We start from the raw sequence: 8,079 nt of genomic DNA on the forward strand, positions 1-8,079 counted from the left end.
CTAATAATGTTGTTAATACTATTGCATGTTTAAGGTACAAAAGAGTACCTCAGGTAACTCCCTGAGATATTTCATTTGGAGATTTTGGAGTTCCTCTGCTAATAGCAGTCCAGGAAGCCAGAAGACCTGTCCCACAGCAGGCGGAGTTGGGATTGCCTGAAGAAGAAAAACATTCTGAAAATACTAAGGGAAAGTAACAGCAACTAAACCTATGGCTCAAATTCCCATCCAAGATCTGTTTTCTCCCTTCATCTCCAAGAACAAGCTTGTTTTCCTACGGATCTGAGTCCCACAACCCCTGTATCTCCCTGCTGCAAACCACACACCTGTAGCGTTTGCTGTGATGTTCTATCCCCACGCCCTTCCCGTATCCCTGAGCAGCATAGGTAGCTCTGCATTCCTGCCACTTACCTGAAACCCTACATGGCACCTGCTGCTCTCTGATGCCCTCCACTGTGGTTCCCCATCATTCCTTCCCAACATTTCTAGCAAGGCAGGACTTTGCACGTACTGTGGCTTCTCTGGAGCTGCATCTGTCCCTGGTCAGAGGGTCGTGGTCAAACGTACTAGATAAACGCTGAGTTGCCATTTGTTTTCCTACAGAGAAAGCATAAATAAGATTTCTCCATCTCCTCTGGATACCCACCAGTTTTTGACAAACTCATAAAATTAAATATCTTTGAGACATCTACGTTTCCGGCAATTGTGACTGAAACTAGTAACTGGTTCAAAAGGTTTGGAGGGGCAGTAGGTGGGCAAAACAATCCCATAAACCTCCTCTTCTGAGGAAATGAGGATCAAAAAATGCCTTTGCCATATTCATGTGTGGGCCCTCCACTGACTGCTTTGCTTTTCTAGCTCTGTCTTTGCTTTTCTAATGATGCTCCAATGATTTCTGTGATCTGAAGTAGTATGTCTTTTTGTCTTCCAGGATTTTTTTTTCTCAAGCTAAACGTACTGTGTGGCCATAAGTTCAAGCTCTGAAGCACTCTAGAATCGGGCCAAGTAAGTATATTTTGCTCCTGCTCTATAGTAGTGTGTAACAGATGATCTTAGTGGCTTAGCATTGGATTTGTCTAGAATAAATGCCGGATGGGCTCCACCACATTCTGTGATCATATCACAGAGGGTGTCTCCCAGGGGATGTCACTGATGTTTTCGTTAGTGGTTGTGGCTGTAGTACCGAGACAGAAAAGCCAAGCAGGTCTCTGCTGTTCCTCACTGCTGTTCGCAAGCCAATGTGCAGAAATGAGCTGCAACTTTGAAAATGCTGCCTCAACGTGGCCTTTTTGGTGCCTTACAGGCTGAAGTTCTTCACAAATTTATCATGACCTACATAATTGACCTATATTATGTGTCTATTTGTTAAATTGGTTGCACTAATTGGAAACATGAATAGGGATAGCTTAGCAGTTATTTATTTATACAGAGGAGTGTGCCTGTTGTCTGCAGTGACGTATGGGAGGATCATTTCCAGATTTTCTCACTCTGCCCCCTCCGTATTTGACATGTGCCTTGGATTATTGCAACAAAATGTGAATTGATTCTGCTTTCAGAGACAAAAAGCCTTCTAGGCAAGGCGATACGTCCTCATGCATGTCTATATGCAAGAAAATTATGCACGAGGGAGAAAATACAGCAAAATTTTCAAGCCCTTGACTTGTAGGGCAGCGAGTAGGAGCCGAGTGTGCTTTGCACTTTGGTCACTGTTAGAGACACATTTCTAGGCTGGAAACAGCATTACTACACCCTGCTGATGTCTGAACATTTTATAGTTATTGGGTTTATTTTTCCTTGCACTTGTGCCTCGCTTGCAGACTGTAGGAACTGTTTGAAATATAGGCTGATGCTGAGATGTGGTGAGCAGTAATACCTTCAAGTATAATGGAATTGCACCTGCTCCCAGCAAGTATGAATTTTGTTTTTCATGTTTTAGACCAAGGTCCAAAGCCCGGCTGATTGGCCTCTAGGGGCAGATTTGAATCACAGCTTTAAAACAGATGTCGGCTACTACAAACCCTAGCAGTCGTATTAACAATACAGTCAGGCGGTTTCCACTGCTGTGTCCTCATTCATACAGACAGGGTGTGCAGAGTGTAGTCTAATTAAGGAGAATTCACCAGATTTTTTTCATGTCTGCTGTCAGTGTGTTTTTAACTTCTCCAAATTCATTGGAAATGCATCCATCTGTGGGCTGTCACATAGCACTGTGTTGAATGTTATCCGTAATTCCTTCAAGGAGCTTGATTTGTAGAAAAAATGGATGGGGAGGATGAGGAAAGTGAAAAAAATTGCTACCATTTTTAACTGTTCACGATTCCACAAATTGTTCCCCGTGTCTCATGTCAGGGATGGGTTTCCAGGCAGTCAAAAACATATGTTCTACCAGTCAGTGTGGGGGCAAAGCGTTTGTTCAAATAATGTATATTATTCATTAGCTCAACTGATTGTCAAGTGGCACAGGTTTGTCTAACTGAATAGAGAGACTGTGCCTTGACCAGGGTTTTGTTAATAAAGATTTTTATGATCTTGTCATAATCTTGGAGTCAATTGTGAATATTCTGAGTGAGAAGAAAATCCTTTCTCGCCTTATCATTCTGCTTCCCCTGCAGAAAATTGATCCCAACCTCTTCTATAGAGCTTTTGAGAGCTATTACTGTGTGATGTATGATGTTAAGGTTCAAAAAAGCAGCTTTTGGTAAAAATGCTCTGGTTTTAAGAAATCTTTTGGGCATGATATTTGAAACCTAGAATAATTTATCTTCAAACTGACCTCTTGAGGTTCCCATGCACAAACTAAGGCCAAATTTGAAGTTTGATCGGGTTGCTCAAAGCCTTGTCCAGTTGAGTTTTTAGTATGTCCAAGGACGGAGACTCTCTGGGCCCTGTCCCAGGACTGAACCACCCATAAGGTGAAATTTGTTTCTTGATATCTAATAGGAACTTGCCATGTTCCAGCTTGTGCCCGTCATTTCTTGTGCCGTCACTGAAGATCTCTGGGAAGAGCCCGGCTCCATCCTCTCTTCTTTAGGTAGCTGCAGATAGCAATAAGCTCTCCTCATTGCCTTCCCTTCTCCAGGTTGAATGAACAAGTGCTGAATGGAGGGATAGGGTCTCTCTCCTCTCCTGCTGGCTCCCCTTTTGCTAACACAGCCCAGGGCATGGTTGGCTGCTTTTGCTACAAGGGCATCCTGCTGATCCTGGTCAGTTTGGTCCCCGGGGGCTCTTCCATGGAGCTACCCCCCAGTCTGTCCCCTTGCATGGGGATTTCTGTCTGTCCTGGGGCAGGACTCAGCATGTGCCTTTGCTGGACCTCGTGAGGCCCCTGTCGGCCCACTTCTCTAGCCTGTCCAGATCCCTCTGAAGGGCAGGCCTGCCCTCCAGCCCGGTGCAGAGTGCATACTTGCTGAGAGTACATTGCATCCCATCTTCCAGGTCATTAACGAAGACCTGTACAGTATCAACCTCTGAAAAATGCCCTTAGTAATCAGCTGCCAGTTAGACTGCTGTAGTTGTGGGGTTTGTGTGATGAATTGCATCTTCGCATGATTACTTGTTTTCACACCGTTTAGTTTCCTGATGAATTCTCTGTGTGTGTCTTATGATATTTTCAATGACTATTATATAAAGCATGTTGGAAGCAATTAAAATTACGAAGAGCAGAAAACTGAAAGTGTCTGTCTTTCCTTAATATTGATAATATTCTATTGCTCGATATGTGTAGAAATGGAAATACGGAAATAAAGCTGGCTGCCGACTCTCCCCTATGTATATAACCCAAGGTATCCAATCTTAAAATTGAATGTGACCTGAAGACTTACTAGCATGTTTCCTCATTGTACAAAAAAGTGATTGAGTCAGATTAAAAGCAAAAACTACCTCTAGAGGCCCATTTCAATGTGACAGTGCTGTCTGAGGCAGCACAGCCTTCTCTTACACTGCCTTCCGTGAGCAACAAGAGGAGCTGAAGCCACAGAGGTCTGAGACACAGCCCTGTGGGTTTCACTCTATGGAACTTTCATGTCAGCTTTACGGAGGGAGATGTAAATAGCTGTTCACAGGTGCTGTTCTTGTGTTTATCTCAGAAGCTGCAGAGGAACACATCAGAAACAAACCTTAACTTTAGTTTAGGGTACCTTCAAAAATGTGGCATTGTATCCAGAGGACTACGCCCACCTTAAACATCTGCATCAGATCCGAGTGCAGTATTGTTTTCCTCTTCGCTGAATGTCACTTCTTATACCCTGAGAGACATTTTGGAGGTGCTTTGCTGAACCAGTGTCCCTTGAGGAGGAGTTCACTGCTCCCAGTCCTCCATGTGGTTTTGCCTGACCCTGTACTTTGGGTATGAATGCTTAGAGTCTCATAACGGAGAATGATCCAGAAAGTCACTTTTCCGCTCTGAAACACTGTGAACCTCTCATTTGTTAGGAGGTGCCTGAAGTTTTGTGTGTGAAATAATCATCATGCACCTTTGAAAGAAAAGAAGTATTCTCAGTTAGTTTTTTCATGTCTTGCACTAACTACTGACAAATAAATATTAGTGGCAGCCTGTTGTTAGCCTTCAATCAGTTATGCTTCAGGAGCTGCAGGGACTGTTCTCCAGTATTTCTAAGCTTCCTTGAAGAAGCAAACTAATTTTCAGTGGCTTAGTGCCTATAAAATGGACGTATTTTCTAGTGCCCCAGTGATAAACTCACTGTTGGTTATAAAGCAGTCATGGATTCACAGGGTGAATGCAGACGTGCCTGGATGAATAGTTATGATCAGCTCAGAGAAGCAAACATAGGAAATCTCTGCTTTTCAACCTGAGGCACTTTAAGAAGACTTTTTTCCAAAACCAGCCTCCCTCCCCTTTGAGAACTGGGCCTTTTGGAGCACCCACCTTGAGCACCCAGAAATGCAAACACCAAAAATCATGAATTGCTTTTGAATATAGAGTGTTTTCTCTTGTGCCACATTTTTTCTCAGTAAATGGGGTAGCCTACCTGTCTTCTAGCATAAATTATGAAAATAAGTCTCCTCGTGCAAAATGTAATCTTAGTCTCTCTGATGAGCTCCGTTACTTTGATATCATGATACAGAAAAATTATGCTGTGAGATTTTCAGACGTGACTTTTGACATTAGGCACCTGTGTGCTGGTTTGAGCCACCTTCATGCTCAGCATGAAACAAAAACTGTGCATTTGTTGGAGAATAAGGAACTGAAACACTTGCTACATTTTAGTAGAACTTATGACTGTGGTTGTCTGGGAAGATGATGTATTAACAAGTTAAAATATTTTGGTAGGGTAATTGAGAATTTAGAAAAGCTATTTTTTGGTTCAGCTGATGAACTGAAAAGCTCATCAGTTGCAGAATAGTACTTGAAATACCCTAAAGGGACCCATTTCTAAAATTTTCTGAGTATAGTCTTTGGTGAACAGCTTGGCCGTGGTTTTCAGGCAGTCATTTCCTCGGGTCTTTGTGCGGAAGGCAGTTGCAAGGAAGCTTGCGCAGAAGAGCATGCAGGTGTCCTGTGTGCTACCATGGAGCCTGCTCTGAAGAGGGCTGCTCAGCCCTGGGGAGATGCTGACAGCTTGGCTTACAGCAAAATTTGCGGGGAACAGAGGGCTCAGCATTTTCACACTCTCTTTGAAATCGAAGCCAGGCTTTGGAGAGAGTGGGGTGTGAAACAAGGGAACAGCCTTCATCCTTGCCAGCACGGGCCTGAGGGCTGGGTCTTCTGGTTCAAAGAGCAGACAAGACCCCAAGCTTCACCTTCCCCGCACCCCAGCTGTGTTCCTCTAACCAGCTTGGGAAGCTGGGATAGTGGGGAACCAGAACCACTGCTGGTGAATGAGTGGGAAGGAGAAGGAGCAGTGGCTGTGTGGCCAGCTGAGGATTCAGGAGCTGGGATGATGAAGGGAGAGCTGTGTCCTGCTAATCTGGCTGCACTAGCCTGCTCCTGCCCCTCAAGCTCTTCTGCCCAGCCCATCAGAGCTACCAGGGAAGCAAAGCATAGCAAAACCTCTGGACTTTCCCAGAGGCAGTAGGGGTTGTCTGTGTTAGGGACCACAGAGCCAGAGCAGCAGATCTGCAGAGGCTTGCTCAACCAAGGTACCAGCTGGCCTTCTGCAGTCAATGGAGGAAGCCCTTCTCACAGGCAATTCAGCTGTTTGAAGAGCACAGCATCCCAGAGGGCTGGGGGAGTCAGGTGCTAAACCTTCCCTTGTGTTCCCAGCGTAAAGGGAAAGAAAAACGCGTTTGGGTTGACCTAGCACCAGCCGTCTGCCCACCTCCCATGAAAACCACTTCACCTCTAGCTTGTCCTCATGAATAACGGGTGCTTGAATTTACCAAGCGAAGTGATCGGCCCCTCCAGCCTGCTATTCATTACTCTAATTAACAATCAGTTGCCTGAAAAATGGGCCAATCTGTTTCTTGGGGAGCTACATAGAAAATCCACAAGGCAAGCCAATTAGCATACCAGTCCTCACCGTCTAGGGAATTTAATTTAGTTATTTGGTTGATCTAAGTACTGAAATATTGTTGTTTTGTTGTGGAGCATATAATGTTTGTTAAATGGCTGAAATCCCCCGAGGCCCATATGCTGCTGATATTCTCTGCGTCCTTCCGAGACAGCAGAGGCTATAAGGCAAAACTGTTTTGTCCTGCACATGGCCCCTGTATTTTTCCGGCAGGACACAGCAGCTGGACGCAGGCAGAACAAACCTTCACCACCCGGGGTGGGCGGGATAGCTTCCCTCTGAAATAGTTGCACACTTGAACAAGCCCATTGTCTGCCCAGAAAGCATTTCAACCGCCTCTTACCAGGCAGCCGCTGTGTACAAGAAGTACGCAGAGCCAGCGTTCGGACAACCTGTCTGCACAGCGTATTGTGTGGGGGCAATTAGTTTGCAAATTGCCCATTTGCACATCTGCGCGTGAATTAGTTACATTGCTCCCACAGGATTTATTATCAGTACTATTATGGAGGGCCCATGAATAAATAAGGTAATTTGGTCAAACGCCTTTCTCCCCACACGCATGCAGTTCTCGCCCCTTCCTTGGAGAGGACAGGCAATGGGTGGGATCCCTGGGAGGAAAAGAGTGGTTCCCAGGGATGTTGCCTCTGCGTGTTTCTAAGTCTCTGCGTTGATGCTGGTGTAGTGATGGCATGCATTGTGCAAAGTTTTTTGCTCATTTAATAGTATTTTTTTTTCTGGTGAGAGAAAATATATGATAGGTGTCAGCTTATATGGCCATCGCTGGTGCACATGCTCTGTGCTTGGCGATGTGACCCCAATCCTGTAACTGAACTGCTCCTTCATTTCTGGAGAAATCCCATGTTGGGATTTCAATAGCCAAAGAAGTACCAGAGCCACCAATATGTTCAGTGTGATTTAACGACATCAGTTTTATTCTGGTCTGGATTTGCTGGAGCTGCTGGAGAGTCATGTTAGAAGGAAAGGAGTCTAACTGAATGGACAGTCCTGCTCAGTGTTCGCACTGCATTTAGTTCTCCAATTCAAAAATCCAAACTGCACTGCTACCTAATCAGCAGAAGAAAAATATAGATGAGGTGTGGCTCTATCTATCTGTCATACTTGGGAATTTTAGTCAGACATTTCAATTAATCTGTACATGCCAAAGAAAGAATTTGTGCTCTTACCACATTTGATAATCTCTGCAGGTGTCTAAGGGTTCAGTTATCCAGCTTTAAAACTGCTGATATTTCTCCACCTTCACAAGGAAGGACAAGGCCCCTCCTGAGCTGGGTTTTAGCTCAGCTGCTTACCTTGCATGCCTTGCAGACCCTAATGTCACTATTCAGCTCCTGCTGTATCATCACCCTCTTGACCACTGGATTTCAGTCAGATGTCCAGACCCTTGGCAGTCCAGAGGCTACTGCCAGGGCTGTGAAAAGTTATAGAAAAGCAAGTTGTGGTCAGGAGGCATGAATGTGCTACATGGACATCTGCATTTATTCTGGGAAATCTTGGAGGCTGCTGTTATAGATGCTCTGTAGGACTATCTTTAACTTCATGTAGTTGATCAGGGTAAATAAATCATAGAATCATAGAATCATAGAATGGT

This window comes from Nyctibius grandis, chromosome 1 (genome assembly GCF_013368605.1).
Source record: "Nyctibius grandis isolate bNycGra1 chromosome 1, bNycGra1.pri, whole genome shotgun sequence".
NCBI classification, from domain to species: domain Eukaryota; kingdom Metazoa; phylum Chordata; class Aves; order Nyctibiiformes; family Nyctibiidae; genus Nyctibius; species Nyctibius grandis.